This window comes from Arctopsyche grandis, chromosome 1 (assembly GCF_051622035.1).
Source record: "Arctopsyche grandis isolate Sample6627 chromosome 1, ASM5162203v2, whole genome shotgun sequence".
Classification (NCBI taxonomy): domain Eukaryota; kingdom Metazoa; phylum Arthropoda; class Insecta; order Trichoptera; family Hydropsychidae; genus Arctopsyche; species Arctopsyche grandis.
The window spans coordinates 9,044,023-9,068,184 of NC_135355.1; the positions used below are offsets into that span (position 1 = coordinate 9,044,023).

Genomic DNA, 24,162 nt, shown 5'->3' on the forward strand with positions numbered 1-24,162 from the left:
CAATTAAAACACACCGAATATTAAAGCAATCGTAAGCGTGTTCTGATACAATGAAATTTTGCTATTAATCAACTTAAATTTTTAGTAGTTGAAAAAATGAATCCTCTGTGTGTTGGATAATGTTTAAATGATAAATTTTGATTTTGTTGATTTGCTGTAATTACATATAGCACTGTTATTATAATACAGAGATCATATTTTTAATTTTTGGCATCGATAATCGTATCTGTAATTAAACATAATACAAAAATATAAAGTCGGTGTCTCGTAACCCTCGGCTGGAAGTCGATATAAATATTTATTTCTGAAAATATCAATCATAATATGTAGGTATTTAAGTGAAATTGAAATAAAATGAGTTTCACTATAATATGAGCCGTTATATTTGAAAGTAAAGTCCAATTTTCAGTTCCAAAAACACTCAAACTAACAATTAACTCAAACAAAAAAAATTTATGATTGAGTTAATTCACAAATTGCTATCACTTATTTTAATTTAATATGTCCAGAATCTCAGAAAAGCATAATAAACATATTACATGTCACCAGTATTTTCACATATTGTTAACGCAAAACATTATATTTAATGTTTTGCGAGATATGATAACAATCGAATATCAAAAGAGAAAACCCGTTTCAGCTGTAAGAACTAATTAGAATATGTAAATGCCGATTGGGAAAATGAAACATGGAAAATTCATGCAAAACGCTGTTCACACGGTCCGATTCCGGTCAATAATTGCAATACTGCCCACATCTGTCCGTCCATAGATCACAGTGATCCTGTTTGTTGTGACGATTCGGTCGTACTTCACAGTTTATTAATAAACAATACCAAATCACAGGTCGGTATTTTGGAATCGCTCGCTTGGATGTGACGTGCAGCGCTCGATTGACGTAGATTCACACAGTACGGCCCACCGACAGTCAAAATCGCTCACACGTATATTATAAACTCAAATCTAAACGAACCAACGACTTGTGACATGGTAGAGATTTTTGTTATAATATTAAAATTTGAACTCTAATCGGATAAATATCGGCCAGACGCTGTGCGACCGGTTAATAGACGATCGCTCCAGCGCGTCAACGCTTGTTCCTAATAATATTATCGGCAGTGCGCAGACAAAAAGGGGTAAATCATAAATATAATAATAATGTGCGTGCGATTGATTTATCTCCGGTGAATTTTGGATTCACGTTGTGTATTGCAAAACCCGGAAAGACGGATCCGTTTCGTGTTGCGTCGCCATCTGGCACGTCGGAAATTTTATTGCCATTTTGTGATTCGGCAGTTCACTATCATTTATTATTTATTATTACTAAGAGAATTTTTAGTATTAAAATAATCAAACTTGGTGACTGTGTGGTCTATTTAAATTATTGACTTACGTATGAAATCTTCGATACATATGTAGAAAGTGTATATATATAGGTAAATATTTCTACATTAAAACTGGTGTGTTTTGTTAGTGTCATACATATGACCCGTTATATTTGAAAGTGGCGGATGTCCAATGTTCAGTTCCAAAAAAACTATTTCTGTTTCACTTAATTCACAAATTGTTATTACTTATTTTAATTCGATAGTCCATTCGCTATAAATATTTCGCAAAACATCATATTTAATGTTTTGCGAAATATTTCTCGAAATGAAGAACTGTGGACTTTTGCCACTTTCAAATACAACGGTTCATATGTATATGTATGTAGGAAAAATAATGCATGTACAACTTTCATATGAAACAAGTTCAATAGCAGTCCATAATTTTTATTTAAAAACAACAGTGTTTGAAACTATTTTGAATAAATTTATATAATTAAGTACATGTATTTATTTAGTGTATGGACAAATATTAAAATTTAAATCCAATCGTAGTATTTTACATGTAATACAGCAAAAAAAATTGATATTTACTTTATTTTTTTTCTATATACCTACTTTTTATCTGATTTCTTTAAACATATCAAAACTAACGTGTAATATATTATGTAAAATATTTTAAATTCATATTTTCGTTGATGTTATATTAAATCACCAACAATTCAGTTTTGTTTTTGAATCATGAATGACTCAATTTACCAAAATACATATGTATATTCCATCATCATATTAAACTTGCCATCGCCTATAATATCACAAAATGTAAATATTAATATGAATAGCTACATAGAATAGGTATGCAACATCTATATGCAAAACTACGTATAATTTTTCAAACTTGATACTGCCAGATAGTCTCATTGATGCGATATTTAATGTTGGTGACCCAAAATTATTTAGGTAAACAGAATATAATAATATTTCATCGTCAAAAAGCCGATGGGATCTCGTGTGCGTCATGTCATATTCAACCGGACATGCCCACTTGCCGGAGAACAAGAAATCCTTTCACGAACGGCAATAATCTATATTTTACGACGCGGTCGTTTTAGCGATTGCAGCAGTTACATCTGTCAAAAATACGCAACTGTGCTGAAATTTTGCTGAAATCTCGGCTGCCAGATCTCGTCCTCCGGAACCGTTTAATTTCTCGACTAATAACCGAGTCAAATTCTCGAAATGCCACACGCAGAATCGGCGCGGAAAACATTTCCAGGCCCATTCCCACCACCATGATGGCCTGTCTCCTGCTATTACGCTACGGCGCGAAAGAACGATCGTCTTAGTCCAATTATAACTTTGATAGATGAAACACCGCTGATTCGTTTCGCACATCGACCGAATCGAATAAATCACGCGGATTCTGTCTCTCGCGATATCTAATCCTCCTTGCAGATGATGCATAGTTCGCACCGGGAAAAAATTCCACAATCTTGACATTATTCATAATTAGCCACAGCTAGCTCAGTTGTAGGTATAATATTATTTGACTGATAGATCTGGTAATCCAAAATGGAAGTAGATAAATTGATTTGATTTTCTCGATGGTTTCTTATGTACGAATAATTATCAGCCAGACTTTTTCTGTCAGAATTTGGCAACGTGTATTTACATATGTAATTCTGAATAGCAAGAAAAAGCCACAGTGTAAACTTGTATTGAAAATATTTGATTGTTGATGGATGTATGCTGATTCAATCCTTTCAATTCAAGAATGACGATTTCAATGTATTTCGAAATTAAGCTCATCCTCATAAATCATAATATGTACTATGTTAAATTGAAAACTGTAAGAAATTTAACAGAGAATTTCGTAAACAATTTGCTAACAAGATGCTAATTCTACCCACGAAATAATTTCTAATCCTTCTCATTATATTCGATTAAAAATCAACCTCTACAAATCGTCATGTAGCTGTTTCAGTTCTGCCAAAAGCGAGAACACACATATCTACTAGTGCTTCCAATCCCGGGATCCCGATATGGATGATAAAAAAAACGGAAAAAAATGTTCAATTGCATATTTTCATATTTCAAACTCTCACGATGTTTCACACAAAAAATACTCCTCATATTGGCGTTCTTGTTTTGAGTGTATGGCTACATTCCTTAAATTTTCGGTTCGCATCCATTTCTAGATTTCTAAGATTAAATAAAAGACATCCTTTAACGTAATCAAATAAAGTAAAAAACATCACTTTTTACAAATAGTTTGTACCGTCTAGTAATTATTCATCGAAACAATCCACCTAATATAAAAACTGAAATTACATTGATTTTATGTAAAAAAATTAGGATGTGACCAGCCCACAACTTTATCTATGTACATATGTAATCAGTGATATGTGTGATTAGTCACTAATCACACATATCGGCTATGAGCATTTTCAATACAAATTGAAAACAAATGTTGGGAAACTTACACAAGATAAAAGTTCTACTTCCGGCTTACGAATTCTGACCAAAACCTTATAAACTAAAGAATACAAATATATATTTTCTAACTACATAAAGAATACAAATATATATTTTCAGCTTAATATGATAGGAGGTGTAGAAAGAACATTACGGTCACAACATTTTTGACGTTTTTAAGAGAAAAAATCCCACCTCTGGTTCATTGTATTTAGTATTTTTTTTTTCATCATAGTGATACAACAATTATACTAGAATTTTTTCGTAAAGATCACATGTTTAAGGGGTCGAAAAAAATTGTGGAAGAAAAATCGAACGAGAGAAACTGCCACTTCCGGTTGACGGATGCTTACCAAATTTTATAGATAACTTGGTATTAAACTTAAAATTTCAGTTCAATAAACCAAGGGGTTTCTGAGAAAAACATAAAAAACCTTGATTTTCTCGAATGGAAGTACTACTTTCGGTATAGGAAAAAATATTTGGGTATAAAATTAATAATTTTTATTACTTATAAAAATTTTTTAGTCCGATTCGATTAGCGGTTTGGGAGATAATTGAATTCAAAAACAAAAAAAAACACCTATAATGGAAGGTACCATTTCCGGTCATCTTGAAAATTTGAAAAAAAATTACGTCGTATCGATAAGAATTTCAGTAACCGATACTAAGTTTCAGTTCGATAGAACGAACGGTGTTCAAAAAATCCCCAAAATATGTACACTGACACATAGACACCCACACAGACACATTTTTTCTAGTTCCTAAAAACGTAATCAATGATCGATTCTGAGTTCGAATCAGTCAAAATATGCTACAAATATAATTGCAGTTGAGCACAAAATCTATGACACAATACAGGCCGTTCATACCATTTCGTGGGAACGGCAAGCGTCAAACAGGGTCAGAGAAAACAAATGGACTATGACTGTCATTGCTCATCCCACCATTGTTCATTATATAATGTTGTTTTATGATTTTTCCTTATTATTTTTGTAAAAATAATATTTTTAAGGAAATTTTTCCAGCACCGTAATCCCGGTATACAGACTAATTTCAGCACCGGGATTCACGGTACCAGAAAACACCGGGATCCCGGGATTGGAAGCCTTAATATCTACCTATACATACATAAATACGTACATATGTACATATGTATAAATTAGGGATTTAAAAAACACCCCATCTACTGGTTTTAACGAAAAATTTTCCCACTACTGATAATACTGGTATTCGTTTATTTAGTTAATTAGTAATTACCAATAAATTGTCGATAAGCTTGTATTTTTGTTCAATTGAATAGTGGAAAATTGAAAAACATCTGAATAAATTATCCTCTTTTTTATACGATTAATTATTTATTTTCTAAATTCGTTGCTCAATACGCTAATCTACATACACAATGGTTTCTTCCTATGAACATATGTACCATCTAATTCTGTATTGACGTTCTAACGCAAAATACGAATAAAATGTAAGAAGTTAGAGTTGAAAATAAAAGATTGGAAATCTATTTCGTAATACCGGTAGCATTGAAGGAAGGTCACATTTGCCCCAAATCCAGTACTGGAATCACTGATAATAATAAACATCAAAATACTTTTTTTAATTGTGTATATACCTATGTATACCGACATACATATGTACATACATATATACATATAAAGATATAGGAATGCGACATTCTTTTGAATGTGGAAAAATAATCAGCAATTGTCCCATAAGTTTTATAATTCGCATAAAATTATGCATGTAAAATATTTCCAAATCACCTGGCTATAATGTCATGCAATAATAATTACATACAGATATAATTTTTTATTCAATTAAACGCGAGGGTACTTTAAAACAGTAAGTCGCTAATTATCCTGCAAAACTTGTTTCAACAACGGTACAGTCCAATTACATTTTAATTTATTTAATTGCAAGTTTAACTTACATCCTACAATCTCAAATATTGCATGCATATGTTATTTTATAACGCAAAAGTCATACATCTTTTATATAAATAAATCAGAAAAAAATTACTTATGAGATATTCAATTAGTTTTGATTTATTAAATTTAATTAAATATATACCACTTCAATCATGAAAGACGGTAAATTTTACCTCAATATGATGCTATTAAATTGTTGCATCCGAACATTTCAGGTGATGAAGTGCCAAAAATTACTATGACTTGATGAAATATTTATTGCAATTGATCATCGGCTAAGAGGGCTACTTGCCAGTACAAACACTATGGATTCGTCAGATCAATACATACACATATGTATGTATATATTTACATAAATGAACAACATAATCGTGTTATGAAAGCGCATAGTGTATGTCTATGAATGTACAATGACCCGATTGATTTTTTTTATATGGAAACTTTTAAAGTACGAAGAATTTTAAATTTGCAGCAATGCTTGTTTTCGCAATTTTTCTCCGCACATCTCAGCAAAGGTCGTTATGAGAAAGACTTGTACAGCAAGCAAATTGTTACGCTGAAAAGTCACGTCAGAGATTTTGCATCAATGAAGAAAGAAACATTATGAAAACAGCGTATATATACATATACATCAATTTGAAACATATTTGTCTTCTCATTAAAGTGCTTGATGACTTGTCTCCGGTACTGTTTGTTTTGAGCTTTCTGTTTTATTTTCCACATCTCGTTTCCACGTTCATTCATTATTATATAGAAGGGGAGTGGTTGCCTTTTTTATGCCCGTTTGTTTATTGTCTGCTTTTTGAACCTGCTCTCCCCATCTCCCTTAACCGATGAGAGGTCCTAACCAGCAAACCCACCCCAACTACACGTACAATTACACAACCACCCCCTCCTTCTGCACAGTCGAAACAACAATACATCTAATGATGTCAAGTGACTTCAATTGCTTGCAAAAATTTAGTGGACTCTGTTCGTATAATTAAATCGCAATGTCATATCTTACGGGCTTACCGCAAGTGGCGATAATATAAATATTGACAGGTCATAAATTAATGAAATATAAAATGTATCGAGACCGCGCTACTTCGTGCGGTTTCTTTGAAGCATTGCTAAAGATACATACAATGTCGGTCACACCAAATTAATTGTCGGTCAGATATGAAGCTGAACTCTGGTTCTGTTTATTTGTTCGTTACGATTGGCGGCAAGCCGAAATCACACTTCTTATACATCGGGCAAAATAAATAAAATATGTATACTCGGCGAGAGAGTGAGGTGTGCACGCAACAGGCGCTACTCGTAAATTTACCCGATAATCAAATAAACACGTCTCCTTATCTATCCATGTCTCGATAACATAGATAGATCTCCTCAGATCTCTCTCATGGGTCGGTAGTGAATTAAGAGATGTAGGAAGAAAACACTCAACGCGATGCATGGTGGCGATGGTTTAAAGTAGAATATAATGTGCTTTTTGTTATTATTTGAAGACACGTGCGATTCATCTATCATTTCTAACGTATACGAAACTCGAAAAGAATCGTAGAATTATGTTTTGTTTATAAAGCCATCCTTTAAAAAAAAATTATATACCACTCGATTTGTGATATATCTGCGAATGATCGTAACGAAGTGTGCGATGATGTTACCGTTTCCGACATTTCTGTGAATTTAAAACATATTCTACATATGTATCTACGTGCTTTTTTTATAATTATGTCAGTGGCGGCTCGTGAGAATTTGTAGTGGCGGGGCTGCACTGATAGTTAAAAAGAAAAAATGTCACCATAAATGTTCTATCATGTCATAACAGGACAAGATAAGTATAGTTTTTGGCGTACGAAACTAGAAAAATCGTGAGATTATACGCATTTTTTAAGTGTTCGACATTTCCCTCGTGTTTTTTTTTTTAATTTTATTGTTTAAATGTTTTAAGTCAATAATTCTTGTTTTCGTCCACGATGCGTCACCTGGCGACTCAGCTCTAAGCAAAAGTCAAGATTATTAAATTGTTGATACCAAAAACATGATATATACTGAAATATTAGTGTATTTATATACTGATTATTGTATATTTTCGTAATTTACTATTTTCAGTATTAATGTCAAAATTTTACATTGAATATTGTGTTTATTTAAAAATAATAAGCACTATACCATAGATTATCATATATGTATTAAGTATAATAATGGACACGTTCTTTTAAAATGTTTACAAAATAAAAACGAAGCAAAGCGCAGAGATGTCGCTCACCACCATTCCAACGTCATCTAATCAATCGCGCTTTGATCTTTCGATTCCAAATTTGTAAGGGGGCGGATGACGATAAAATAGGGGGGGGGTTGAGTCGGTGGTAGAAAAAGAGGATAAAAAAGTCTCCTTTGTAATGACATCGACAAACTTGAATGAACTTATCAAAAAAGCAATTTATTATGTGACGAAAAGTTTTCCGTAGACTTTGGGTGCGCGCACAACAAACACCTTTACACTCTTCACCCACACTTAAAAATAATAATAATATTAATATAAGGGACTGCGAATTTAACTACTTTCGCATTTTTGGGGGGGAGGGAGTGATTTAAGTCCCTCGAGAGTGGCCAGGCTCGTTATGAGAGCACGTGCCGCGCACGCGCAATAGCACTCGAAACACCACAATGTCCACTCCGAAGGTACTTTACACTAATAAATCATTAAAAAGTGAAGTTAAAGTCAACGTGAATAAAGTTGGCGTCACACTTTTCGTACTAAAAGTGAGTCTTGGTGTTTTTGCGTCTACCGGAAACAGTCTCCAGACACAAAGGGGATCCTTCTCTGCATTAGAAGTGGAAACGATGGTGGGAAATGTTGAATGCATGAGGGGAGGGGGTGTGGGAGAGAAGGATCGGAAACAAAACGTCAACACCATTGAGGATCAATGTGGATAAAATGTAAAACACGTGTGCGCTTCTCCTCTCGTGCATTGTTTAGAATTTACATAATATGTATATGTACGGATAATATTGTATACATACATATGTATATTCGCATATCATTGAAGCGCATGTAAACACACGCAAGTTTGGGTCTTTTAACTCGGGAGACCAAAAGCGGCCAATAATCCGCTCAATATAAGCCAGTGCGACTTTTTTGGCCAACTAGTTGCGCGACTAGACCAAGGAGTTGAGGGGTGTGGCACGCTCCATCTAACTGTATATATTTGATTTGATCGTGCGACTAATTGGCCGACCAAAACCACACGGTGTGGGCGGGCTTATATTGAGCGGATTTTTGTTCGCTTTTGGTCTCCCGAGCTACGAGATAAAGTTTGAAAAGGACTGTACAAACATACATATATACATAGGTATATCATTCATACAATAAATGTACATGTAAATGATTTTGATGGGTAATATTACTGGATACCAACAAATGTATAATGCACATATGTATGTATATCGACGATATTTAGAGGGTAACATATCTAGTGCAAGGAATAAGGCTGACTTATGTACATATGTACATACATACATACATATATTTATGTATGTAAGCTTGGGAATTAATATTCATACAAATTCGTAATGACGTTAGTGTTTATTAATGGGGAAAACACAGTCTCGTTGCATCAAACACTCTAAGTAGCTTACATATGTGTACATAGATATATATATACATATATAAGAGTTTGTGTTCATGAGCGTTTCAGAAGTCTTACCTTTTACAAAAGACGTCTACGAGCATACTGAAGCGTATACAAGGAAATCTAAGTTGCAAGTTGAGCATATGTACGTGTCTGTTGAGAATTTATGCGTACATAAGTAGTAAGTACATAGTACATATGTACATTCAGTATGCACTTCGTAGTGCCTTTTGATTGTGGAAATTATGACGAAATTCAGACTGAATACCACAATTTTACTATATCGCAGCAAATATTCTAAATTTGGAAATATACTATACTAAAATAGGAAATAGAATAAATATTCCTTATAAAAGGTTGTATTTATGGTAGAAATTGTGTATTTACATACACATGTATACGTTAGACACAATCGTCAAATGTACATACATGTGTATGTAAATATGTTTCGTGCAGGATTAATATTTGAGTTCAGAGTACTTGTCGTCTTTGGTATAGTTCAGTTCGCCTTCCATGCATCCTCGCATTCAAGAGCTTAAGTTTGTCCAAATATGTAGAGCTTCTCAGCTTCCAGACTGCTAGCTCGTGCCGCTTTTCATGCAAGAGAAGATGTCAGCTTTGATTTCATCTGAACAAACAGTAGCAAAATCTTCGGGTGCAATGTAATTATTCTTGGCTTCGACTGTCGCCACGATATCATGATATTCTGGAAAAATTTGCACTCGTCCCCTCCATTCTCTCGCTTTTCCACGGGGAGCGTCTTTGAACAAACACGCAGGGTGGTCCTTCCCTCGGAAAATGACCCGTGCTTTAATAATTAGCAAAAGTCAACAGCGAATTAAAATCGTAGGACTTTGCGCCTGACAAAGGGTGTTTGTCTGCGCTTTTCGCCCCAGGAATAAGAGTGGTGCAAATAAAACAAAAATCGGACGGCACTGAACAAATAAGCGAAACACAGCAAAGGGAATCAGAGATGTCGAACGAGAGATACACTAAAAGAGAGGCTAACAGTAAATACAGCTTCCCTTTTGAAATTGACATTTTTTTCAAGTCTACGTTGAAATTCAAATAAACAAATACCTTTGTTGACATCGTGGATAATATTTACAATTACGAGAGTAATCAGTGTATCGAGTAAGAGAAAACGGGAGAAAGTAATATAACGGGGAGGTCGTACTCCCTCAGGAATGGTATGTATGATGAAAAATAACTTTTTCCATTTTTTATATCCTAACATATAATAATAAATGAATAAATTAAAGATAAAAAACAATACCCCTTTTCTATAATGTATCGCCTTTAAATTGTGATTTGAAATAATATTATATTTAATTTATCTAAATAATGAACTTACTTTTATGTGTGACTTATTTTACCATGTTACAAAATTACGTAACTAATCGTATTAATATGAATTTATTTTGAGCCAGATTTGGAAACTACTCCGAAGATGCTTGATTACTCTTCCATTAATACATCAATTAGAAATAGTTTTGACCAATAGTTTGGTAAATAATGATTGAAATGATTGTAACCTGTATTTTCGATATGAACTAATATGAAATAGAAATAAACACACACCGTAATGTACAACACATGTGTATGTTAATTTTATATTATATAGATTTGTACGTATATACATATGTATGTATGAAGATGTACCTATATTACACATTAAAATCGAAAAAAATATTTTAATTTTGCAAAAATACACACATACATATATATGTATGTAAATATATGTATGTGGAGTTAATTCATTTTTAAGAACGATACGAAAATATAAAATACACTGCAGATTGTTTGTGTTACAATGCTTCAGCAATTGCCGAGTGCAATTCATCCCTTTGATGTTATATGTAGCATTAGCTCGGTTTTGTTTGCCCTTCCAATAACGATATATTAGCTGTTTTTATTCGGCACCTATACAATAATAATACAACGTTCTTCGAATAAGATTTTACGGAAATAAAATAAAAAAGAAAGGGTATTGACGAGGAAATTTAATAGTCGCAGAATGTTTCCAACGTTATTTATCTTGAAGTTGTTGAGAGGGGTACTCGAGTAATATTTTTCCGGTGGAAATGCACAATAACGACCATTCTGGAAGTAACGTACTGGAAAATTGTTTATAGCTCGGAATAAAGAGAAAATTTTCAAGAGACTACAGGAAACCAACGAGACTGACTACTTGAGTTGGAAAAGCGGAATGGACAAAAATAAACTATCGCGATTCGAATATAAAGAAGTATTTATTATTATAAAATGCATCTTAGACCAATTGAGAATCCATTAAATTGATACATTAAGGTTGAATAAGTATATTAAAAAAGTGACATATCCATGTTGTTTCTTGACAATGAGCTTTTACGGAAGCGCGTAAGCATACTTTTTACTTGTATGAAAAAGACAGAGCTAGTGTTATGAAACAATACAAATCGTTATCATTTCCATAATGATCTTACGGTAAATTATTATTTAATTTTAGATGAATGTATAACATGTAGGTAGGTAATATGTACAAGTGTAGTCAAAACTAAGGAATAATTCAAACGTGATAGAGAGGTCTTTATTCAAGAGAATATAATAAATGTAACATAAATTCTATAAAGAGCCATACAGTTATTCTGAATACGTGCATTAATGTATTATATATAATTTCTGTAAGTATGGAAAGATTCACTAACAAGTAATTTTTGAGCCAAAAATGGATTAAAACACCACATCGGAATCTAATCATTTTAGTTTATAAAAACAAATTCTAGGCAAGATCCAGATGTCTCGATCGAATCGAACTGTTGATGTTCATCTCGTGTTGTTTGAGCCGTAGAAGAGCGCTTCAGACTTTTATTGCCGCTGTAGACTAAATCGTAAGAATGAATTTGTATCTGTCCGCGTCGGTTTGGTTCTCGTAAAGTGGTCTCTTCTTACTAGCCAATTCAATTTAATGGTTTATGAGCTGCAGAAACCGACGAGTAGCAGACGAATTGTTGCAAAATTAAAGTAGTCTCAAACACACAAACAACGAAATGGATATCAAAAACCCGACAAAACTCGCGAATAAACACTCGTCGAAATATAGCGCGAGCTTTAAAAAAAAATATTCATAGGGATCACACATATACACGCCCGGAATAAACATAGAAACTAACTGAACAAATCAACAATTTTGATAGATGTTATTTTATGAGGAAATATAAAGATTAAAGTTTTGTGGTGCAATATTTAGCACACAATACTAACACTATGTACATACATGTTTCAAATGGTAAACGGATTATTCCGCAAAAAGTCCAGTTCTCTGTAGTACAATATTTGGCGATTGATGGAGTTTTTGGGTGCCAAATGTTCCGTGATCGAGATTTTAGTGACTTGCACGAGTACGCCTAACCGTTTCAAATCTGTATGTATATGACATAAGCCCATATATGTGTAATAAGTCCGTATATGACATAAGCCCATGTAGTGTAAAATGAAAAGCACGTGCATTAATACTTAACATGTTCATTAGAATTAATGGAAAGTGTCATGGTATGACTTACGTTTTATTGATTTAAGACATGTACATATGCACATACATACATGGAAATATCTTTTATGCAGACAATAGTATAAAGCGCTAAGTATGTATTTGGTTAAATTCAAATGAAACTTGAGCATTGAATCGAAATTTATCCAAAGTAATTTCACTGTGAGATTCAATTTCAATTCATCCCCGTTTCTGCTTTTGCTGTGATTTAAACTTTCAGGGCTGGGAATTGGTAAAAATTCAAAAACGATTATGAAAAAACGGAATTGAAGAAGAGAGAAGAAAGAGAAAAAGAAGGGTTGAATATATAATGACAAAAAGCGAGCTTCGCTTACCCAACCCACCCACCCTGTACGCTACTGGAAGACAGTGGCGGGGAGTATGCGCCGATAGTCTATTTGAATAATAATAATAATAAAGTTTTCAATCAACGGCTTCTCTTTGAAAGGCACATAAAAGTTGGTGGAGTGAATATCGGAAAGTTTATACAGCGAGGTAAGCTTGAGCGAGATTCTTCCGACCAAAAGAAAATATTTGGCATCTTAATCTCAGGTTCCAAGCATACCGACATATAAATTTTCTATAGCTATATTACAATAAAATTAAATATATCATTAAGCGCATTTGATAATAAATAAATAAAATATTTTGCATTTTGATCTTCATATGCCGAATTTCATATGATAAAACATTCATATGGATACCATTTTCACAGTGGAATCAAACTTGTGGTATGATATATATTTATAATCTAATATATAATTTGGAATTACATATAAATTGACTGCTGAAGATATTAGCAAATACATTCGTGAGTATATTTTTCAATCGTAGATTATTACGAATTGTTTTTGTAAGAAAAACTCCTTTTTCCATTTGTCACCGTCAGACGTGATTCCAATGCCGATGAATATTTAAAGCTGGGGCGTTCTCGGTTCCGGTTCGTTCGAATTAAAAAGTTTATCAGCGAGAAGAGTGGGACAAACAGGAAATAAGCTTTTTGTGATGATGGAAGCAATAAAACCGGTGAAACGATAATAAAATGATTGCTCGGGAGAATGAAAGGTTTATGGACTTGCAAAGCCCGAGGTGTAATATTTTTGGCCAAACCGTTCATTATGACGAGCTGACGAACAAGATGACGGTTCTGGAAACACGCATTGGATAAAAGTGACTCTTTTAATTGTTATTGGTCGGGGTGAGTTGTCTTGTCGGTCTCTTATGTCGGATTAACGGCCGCTTAACGACCCCCTCGTTACAGTGTTGGATTTCATTTTCGAAACCCCGAATTTTCGACCGTTAACGATCGCGATGAAAAGCCACTCGGATCTAAATTTGTGTAATATTTAAGTTGAATTTATGTTACAACTACAGCTATGGCTGCTAACGATATGACAATCGGCTAATTATATTTAATACGAGTGCTACACTGCTACAGGTTTTACGGGAAATTCAAATAAAAATATTAAATCTTTTATGTTTATTTAACGATTTTTTCCACCGTAAATTATGATCTATTTATTATTTTATAACTAATATTATAAATTCCCTAGAATTAAACATTCATTTAAAAGCAAATATTATGTACATTTTCTCTGAAAAGTACGTACATATGTGTACTCACGTTGGAATTTTAGAAAACTTCTTTTAGTGTTATAAAAATTTAAACTTTATTAATATTCATACAGAATAGCACAATATTATATAGAGATTGAACTTCGTCATAAAAATTCGTCTTCCAAATAAATACTTCCGGAGAAGTCAGGATTTATGTAATGAATACTCAAATATGTATATTAACATTATAATATATATATTTTTATTTTATCAGTAAAAAAAATGTTATGTAAGTATGATGAAACCAGACATTAAAAATTGTGAAACATATTTTATACATGTTCGAATTCAAATTACTATTAACGTATATTTAAAACTGTTTTAAAATGGATAAATTAAAAAAAACTAGGGCATTGTCGGAATACGTAATACAAAAAGGAACCAAGCGTCAGATGCATTTGTTGCATCGCTAACGTATCAAATCCGGAACGCGTTTAATATAAACATCTTATGAGAAGGGTCTAAGGATTAATTTGACGGACACACCTTCTACATATATACACTGACATATAATACAATACGTTTCTGTACTTCTATTGATGCATCTTCCGGTCCATTTGGATCCGCAACAAAAGACGACTCGGACAGAGAGGATTAATCTCTTCGATGCGCGTAGTATCAGTCGCACATGTCAAAACTTAATCCTCGAACAAATTAAAATAAATGTATAAGAATAATTATGCCCTTATAAATACACATATGAGGAGAGAGGGGATTATTTAGCATTATGACTAATATCGAGATGTGTTTGTCTTGTCGAGGAGGGTACACATTTTGTTTCTCAGTTGACGTGTTCATCCAGTCACAACGCATTATCGGATTGCGTTCCGTTTCTTCCATCTTCACAACATTTCGCCACTAATCCCGTCCCGCGGGACTGTGCTCCTAATGGGACTACACCAGAAAAGTGTACTTTTTGTTTTCAACGCACATTTATTTATATGTGAAAATCGTGTGCGTATTTTTCAACGCTCTAAACATCATCATATGCGTGTTTCATGTTGCTCTTCAAACGCTTCACGTCGGTTACGCTCGTTAGAGACGCTTCTGAACTTGATATATGTACCTACATAAATATATATTTTTCTCCTCTTTATAGTGGACCGGTGATCGTCAGGTCCAAACAGTAGGATATTTCGGACACCTTTATGACCGTTTGAGATTCATTATTTCAATCATAACTTGTGATCGGTGCACGCGAGCTGTAAATAAAACCCCCAACCGGCCGTGTCTGTCGGTGTATCAAACAAAAACATGTGTTTCATCATAAAGGCGGGATAGACACACACCGGGACAGGAAGCTGTGATCTTCGAGACATTATTCTCGGAATGGTTGCCCGCACACCGTTGAAAAAGTAATTAATTGCGTTTAATTAATCACTAAATTTGACTTAATTGCTCAGAAATTGATGTCGAAACCAGCATAATAAAACGCGATACCAACGTTGGCTTTTTTTGTATATTTTAATTTGTATTATAATAAATAACTAGAGTATTCACGTGAGCGGTAGAAAACATGTTAATTAAATCAATCTATTTTATGATTCAATTTATTTTATGTTTTAATTCATATAAAAAGATGATTTTTAGATAGGTTACTAAGGAACACATTTCCTATGATTTTTATTTTATATCTACATATATGTAATGCAGCAGTTTTTCATTGTATCACCTAATCGTTTTTCCTGGAACGGTAACTCTTCCGGGGCTAGTGGTTTTTATTTTGTTTTCCGCTCTTGTGAAAATGACGACGATTGTCTAAATATATATGACGAGGAGGATGAAAACTTTCATTGATCATTAGTCAGACCTGATTATTTTGACACTCGGATGATCGCGAACGCCATTTTTCCTTGCACGTTTAATTTACTAGCATTAAAAACAAAATAACTTTCATATTTCGTTAAATGTTAACAAGCTGATCACCATGATGGAATTATCGCATCCTCAATAAAAATCCCATAATGATATCTATTATAATAACTTTCCTTTAGACTGGATAAGCATATCGACTTGATGACGTGTATCGTTATTTTTGTTCATTTTTATATTAAATGTTTAGACGAATTATATGAATCGTAATAGTAATAATATGTATGCATGTATATTATGAATCATAAAATTTGCAAATTTATTAGATTTGTAATTAATTTTGGAATCATATTATTTGCGCGCCCGATTTAATATATTGGTTAGCATTGGGATGAAATTAATCAAAACTAAAATGGACACGTGCACTTTTGGCAAATTTGCATAATGTTTGTTTATAATCGTCTATTATAAATACATAAATATGCGAACGCTCGAACCTAAACAGCATTAAAATATTGTAATTAACGAAACGCATAGAAAATCACGCAGAGAATTGGTTCAAAACAACGACGGTAAAATGTTACGTTCAAAACTGGCACAATTAATCGAATGCTGAATTTACGGAAATATTTCATTACAGACTATTCGGTACCAAATATGATGTAGTCTAACCTCCATGGTATCGGTTATTAATTTGATAGATTCGAATATACATACATACATATTTTCCATCGCCGTTAAATTTAGAGTAATGATATCGTCGTCCTTCAAGTTATATTTGCACACCTTAGTTTTCTTAGATTCTGACAAATACCAGGATTGATAATTGTATCGGACTCGGATTATTTCAGAACTGGCACAGCGGGGTATTTATCGTTGACACCAGGTCGTTGAGGGGTTTGTGAACGAACCCGATCCGTCCGAAACCAGATGGCCCGGAGCTTGCAACACTAAACAAGCTACAATGTGACCGTTGTACGATGCTGGTCTCTGGACTTCTTTACAGCGTCTTCCGCGGGAGATGAGTCCATTATTATTTCAGGACGTGTAAGATATCGTAACCGGGACTCGTAAAGAGACGTGTCAAGAGCTTTTAAAAACTCCTCTATGCCAAAACACGGAACAACTTCCGCAAAGGATAATATTTCCACATGACACAATACACGGGAACATTTGTATGCTCGAACGCGATCTGTCTATAAATTTGGATGAAGCTTTCGGCAACTGGACATTAAAAGTGACAATAAATCTCGTAAGAATAACATGATACATGCGCGTTAAAAAATTAAACAATCTAATATATTTGTCGAGACGAAAGACTATTTTATTACGATTTGTATCAAAACAATATTCAAAACAGGTAGGCAAAATTAAAAATGTCACTTTCGCGACGTGTATACGACTGCGTTAACATTGTCTATTACATTAATTTACTTCACAAAACATAAGCATAAAAATGTTTTCATTTATTTTTAATCATTTTGGGTATTGGGTTTCTTATTACTGCATAATAAAATAACACCCAAAATTGTTCATCCTATGTGGAGCGTGCTAAGATTCAGGAAGAGGGATTTTGAACCATATTATGTTAAATATAATCGATTTGGATACAATTACAATTAGGATTACGCGTAATTCTAAAATGGTCCAAACATTGTATTTGTATCAAATAAATATACCTATGTATGGATGTACATATGGATACATGTAAGTACATATGTATGTATGTATCTTATTTGTATGCAGATGAATACAGTGATACCGTCCAAGTGGTTTTTGACAGTTTCAAAGTACTTACAGTACATATGTACGTATGTACATATCGATGGTTTGGTGCATAGGTATTGTATGTCCATTTTGAAATTTTAATCGAATTTTAAGTTTGTAGATGCTGGAATAATTCAGGTGTTTCTTTTGAAGGTAATTTATGTGGTATACATAAATTACCTTGAAAGGAAAATTACTCCAATTATTGAATTATTCCACCATCTACAAACTAAAAATTCGATACAAATAAGAAAAATGGACATACAATATCTGTGCACCATGGCATCTATATGTACATAAATATGCATTTTAATATACTTTTTAAATTGTTATATACGTATATCACTTGCGATTTAATTGACATTTTTTTCAAACAAATGTAAATTTCTTTTCCAAGAATCAGTGTATTGCAAAATTAATATTTTTAATGCAAAAATAACATTTATTAAAAATGTCATAGATATAAAATATAAAATTCACGTATTTCGCAAACATATGCAAACATATGTACATATTAATTTAAATATTAACTCGAAATTTATTTGAAAATGAATATTAATATTCACCATCATGTAATTAGCCGTCTACTTAATCGATATTATCGGTGACTATCGATGCATTCTTTTATCAGGGAAATGTCCATCAGGGACACATTATGTACCTACACAAGTACATACATATGTGCGTAGTGGTTGGAGGGAGGAAAATGGTGCAAAGCACGAGGACGACTGTAACGATTGAAACAACTCGTTTTGTCCTTCATTTAGGTCGGCCTTGCATGAAGGGTTACCGCAGTAGCAAAAGGCATAATAACCCCTATGCCGATATAATAAGCCGTATTCGACTGACGTATGTGTGTGTTTTGTAAATGTGAACATTCAATTGATATGCGTCAAAGTCTGAGCGCATCCACGGGACCAATTAACCCCTCGGATGCGGCGGCCCATTTCGGTTCGAATGCCATAATTCGTTCGTCGGATTTGCACTAACTCTATTCGGCATCCCTCAATCTGTCCATCTAGCTGTTTCAATCACCATTGTGGCTTGCACTTAGTGGTGTCATCAAAATTTCCGTAACAACTGGTTTCCAACAAAAACAATTCAAAAACGAAACCAATAAAACCGAATGAAAAATTGCATCTATCAATATATTTACGAAATTATGGAGTTCTACAGTATGCGTATATAATTTTATGGTAACTTAAACAAAAAATGTTATATATTACATTTGCACATATGTATGTACATATGTACATACGTATAATGCAATGTATATTCAATTATTCTAAGTAGTGTATGAATATCAAAAAAGGTATATTTTATTATTCAATATTAAATGAGAAAATCGTTTGAACATTAAACTACGTGTAATGGAACTTTTCATTTCCACTTACATTGTTTTACAAATGTATGTATAATACATAGGTAAAACAAGTAAAATATACTTCTTGGTCAAAAAATCTTGTTTGTATAATGAAATTTAAAAAAAATAATCTTACATATATATAATATGTACATATGTGCATTTAGGACTTTTGTCCCACATATGTACATTGAGAATAATTGTATTTAAATTAAGATTAAGATAAGTATATTTTCACATCAAAAAAAATAATTAATGAAAATTTTGAACATATGTTTGTATACATATATGTAATTAAAATATTAAAAAATATCATAAATAAAATAATCAACTTAAATTAATGTGTCATTATTTATTTTATTGAAAAATCTTTTATCATTATACACCGATTGTCATCTTCAGGATTATCATTTATTATAATCTGGAAGCACTACAGTCCGAGTTCAATACATAAATGATGTTTTAATTTGAAACGAACGAACGGATTAAAAGAGTTGTGTTTGTATAACAAAGAGCTATTTTTTGTCAAAGGGCTGAAGCAGTAGTCGACGCTTTGTGCTGTTCAGATTGCACGACCAGATAGCCGGATGTGCGCTTTCCACCCTTTTTCACAATTCGTCCGATATGAGCATGTTGTCGGACGATTCACCTGTCCAAACGCATTAAAATTCGGAAATAATAAATTATATTAATGTACAAACATACATACACGATGAAAATTTATTCGAAAATGGCTCAAGTCTCAAAAGGATCTTACTAATTGCATTAACGGACTAAAACGGAGGGAGATGAAAGTTCCCAAGTAACTAAAATCAAGACAGAAGCTTTGATCGACAAAACTTTCGTGCTCGTTCTGCGTAAACTCAACATTTACGTTTCAATGAAGTAATTCGAAAATATCTACTTACAATAGGCAAAAATACGTATGTATATCTTCGCATCACTGCACGATTCGTCGTGCAAACATAATAACTTTGCAGTTGCAGTGTACACGTGACGGTATTAAAATACTAAATGAACATGTACTGATATATGTATATGATATGTATGTATGTATGTACATATGTAGGGGAGGGATGGTTACCGCATGTTTGTATTTTAGTCCTCCCCTGCTTTTGACAAATTGTAATTTTCAACAAATGTTCGAAACGGGGGACTTGCGGCGAAACGTATTACCGCTCCAAAGCGTCCTCAGTTCTAAGTTCATTTCGTTTCCAATTCGTATTGAAAGAAAGAGACACAATTGACTGTTCGATGAGTACGTATACAATGTATGTACTTATGTATATAGTACCCATTTGATTGGAAAAATTTGAATGCAAAATTAGAATTATTAAAAATTATATTATAAATTAAGTATATACTTATGTACATATGTATAACAATGGAAAATCTATACTTTATGTGTGCACTAGTGGCATGCCGTGCAACTCTCTCTATTTTTGTCGCACAGCCACACGTGCGCGTTAGCAAGACACAAGACTAGGTATGATGTCACTTAGGGCGATAACACACAGCGATGAACGGCACATCGTGTGCTAGGATCCCCGCTGTGGGGGGTCTCCTACATTTCTTCAAATATGGGATACAACGTTATCGATCACTGTCAAGCAAGGATAAATACAAGGATACAATTTTATCGAAAACAGTCCAGGGGGTCATTTTGGGACCGGGGGTGCTGGGCGTTCTATGAATATGTGAAAGACACGGTCCATTTTTTCGCACGTGCCATGAGCATCGCTGTGTGTTTTCGCCCTTAGTCCCCTCGTATCCTGCTCGCGCACACGTAAGTAAGGCTGTGCAATAAAAACAGGGAGATCTTCATGGCAAGCCACTGGTATGTAAATACAAACTTATTAGTATATGTCATTATTAAAATTAATTGAAATAAAAAGTATATATTCGACTATCTAGATTGCTTCTTATAATTGACGAGATTTGAATATTGAACATGAAAATACACATTATTTCTTGTATCTCTATGAAATCAGTCGGTTTAATTTACTGTTTCACCCAAAATCGATACCGAAAACATAATTATCACCCAAAAATAGTATCTCTATATATTGTTATTGCAGTGAAAGACCATTTGAGAAGCCACTCGATTCCCAAAAATGTAATTACACCAAATTTGTCATAGTAAAGTCTAAAATAATAATTCAATAAATATATGAATTGCAAACTACCATGAGAATTAATATTTTGTAATTGAAATAATAAAATTATTGGTTGTGTACCACTGGTTATTAAGAGTGTGGATCGGCATTATTTCGCAGCTCGCACAGACACATTCACAGTCAGTCAATCTCCATTGAAATCTCCATATCGGCAAAAGAGCTATCTCCTCAAAGAGATCTATTCAAACAAAGATTTGTTTGCCGACCCAAGTTTTTGGGGGTGCTCCGGTCAAAGGGGATGGGGTCTCTCGAATACACACAGATTTGGTGATTAGAGTAAAACAAACATTAACGGGAGAAATTGTTACGCGAATTCATCGGGGCGTTAACATGGGAGAGGGGGGGGGGGGAGAGGTGGAAAATCAACCCCGTCCCATCCGAAAACATCCCAAATCCACCCTTTAATAATGGGGTAATGAACAAGACCCCTTCTGAATGTAATAATGCCGAAACGATAACATGCATTATACTTTTATATATTAAGGTGCCTTTTCTTTACTACGTACGAGTATATGAAAGTTGTATTGTGTACACATTCCCAACGCTCGCTAGTGCAACACAACATTACCATTTACCGACGATACAAATTTATAAACAATGAATGCATCGTGGCGTCGTAAATCGCATCTAAGTGCATAATCAAGTGCATACTCACTACACAGTTTACTCAAAGCAACACATTCAAAACACCCGGTGTTTGCGTATGCACAATAAAATTGAAGGAATTGAAAAATTATAATCCTAATAAATCAGTAAACAGAATGTTTTATTTTAATTTTATTATGTATATATGTATATCTCATACATAGATAAAAAAAACATGTTTCAATGAAATACAAAGAAGCATCCCATACACATTTGCATTATACATATATAGGTGCATATGTACATATACATACATATGTATGTATATAGCCTAATCATTTCAAAGTATACTCAATGGAGAAACAATTCAACTCAAAGCAGTCTAAAATAAATAATTAATCAAGAGATTTCAGCAAATTAACCAAGAGATACATGTGTATAACAAATTAGTGAAAGGTCTCGGTAATTATAATAATATATCTCTTTTTGTCAGGCTAAAACACGGAATGCCAAAGCCCAACTGTTTAAAAATCTGAAGAAAGTTGTTCTTTGGTAATCTGTTTATATGAAGTCTAGATAGTTGACCCAAAAGAGTCGTTAACATAAAATGAAACGTATGTAATACGAACATTTAAAAATAAATTTAAATACCTTCTTATCCTATTATGATTTGAGCAAAATTTAAACACGAGATGATTACAATTGTCAATTTACATACGATATTATATGATTAGTTTTCATTACAAAAATGTTACTTCATAAACAGACTGCGATCGCCGCCACTGTAAAGCAGGGTCGGCGCCGGCTCGGTCAACACTTTGAAACAACAAAACGAAAGATAATCTCATTGCATATTAAAAAAATGCAACTATTCATCATTGTTTCAACGATCGCATTACATTTGCCGCAAACACACACACACACACACACATATATAAATATACAAATGCATTCATTGTATTGCATGATCAAGAGAGCCTCGCGATGCCACAAACAGATATGTATAAACGGCGCGTCTTGTGCAAACAACGGCATACAAATCGATGTATAGTATATGCAAAAATATGCAGCGTGTACAATCGTTCCTATTGTTGAACACAAAAATGTTATTTGCAATAGTTAAGTTAGCAATAATATCTTATTTCGACACTTTTTTAAGTTACATGCTTCAATTAATTAGAAAACACGACGTATTCAACCATTACAATGCAAGTAGGTAAGACAAATACAAATTTTTGATATTGTGTGTAGCTTCTATGACTCGTATTCACGAAGCTTAAATATGTTTGAAATACATTCTAAAATTGATTTCAATAATTCTAGTCCACATATGGATATACAAAATCGTCAAGTTAAATGAAACTATATATAAAAAAATTATCACATTGTAATAATTAATTAACGTCCATTGAGAATTATCGCCAGCAATATGTACATAACCTTGTTCGACACTATGACTATTGAACAATTTGATGATAAGCTTACAAATTTATAAATACACGAGTTTATATTAATACACAGATACACATAATCAAAATGTTTATAAATAAAACACAACTTTGGCATATGGACGTTAAATCATTATAATCGTACTTATCGCGCGTGTCCCACAAATTTTATACTTTTGCGGTCAAAGCAAAAGCAAAACACATGTACATATACATATGTATGTATGTACATACACATATTATATGTATATGTTTTGATGAATAAATAATATTAATTTCTATTGTAAAATATATTCATGTGTACGTTTGATTAAGCTATAATACAACTTGATAAGCTAAAGATTTTGCTTATGTATTACCAAAAAAGTATGAAAATCAAAACTCATTTTCAAAATTAATATGTACATACATACACGTTGGTATTTGATAACATATTATATCACCAAATACAACCTTATGTATTTATATATTTGTATACAAATTAGCATTTTTATAATATACACAT

General features: G+C 33.1%; 1 protein-coding gene across 2 annotated transcripts in view; it reads right to left on the reverse strand.

Moving 5' to 3' along the window:
- Sox102F (transcription factor Sox102F) overlaps positions 1-24,162 on the reverse strand; it is a 202,332-nt gene that overhangs the window by 10,085 nt on the left and 168,085 nt on the right. The gene's annotated exons all lie outside the window — the stretch shown is intronic.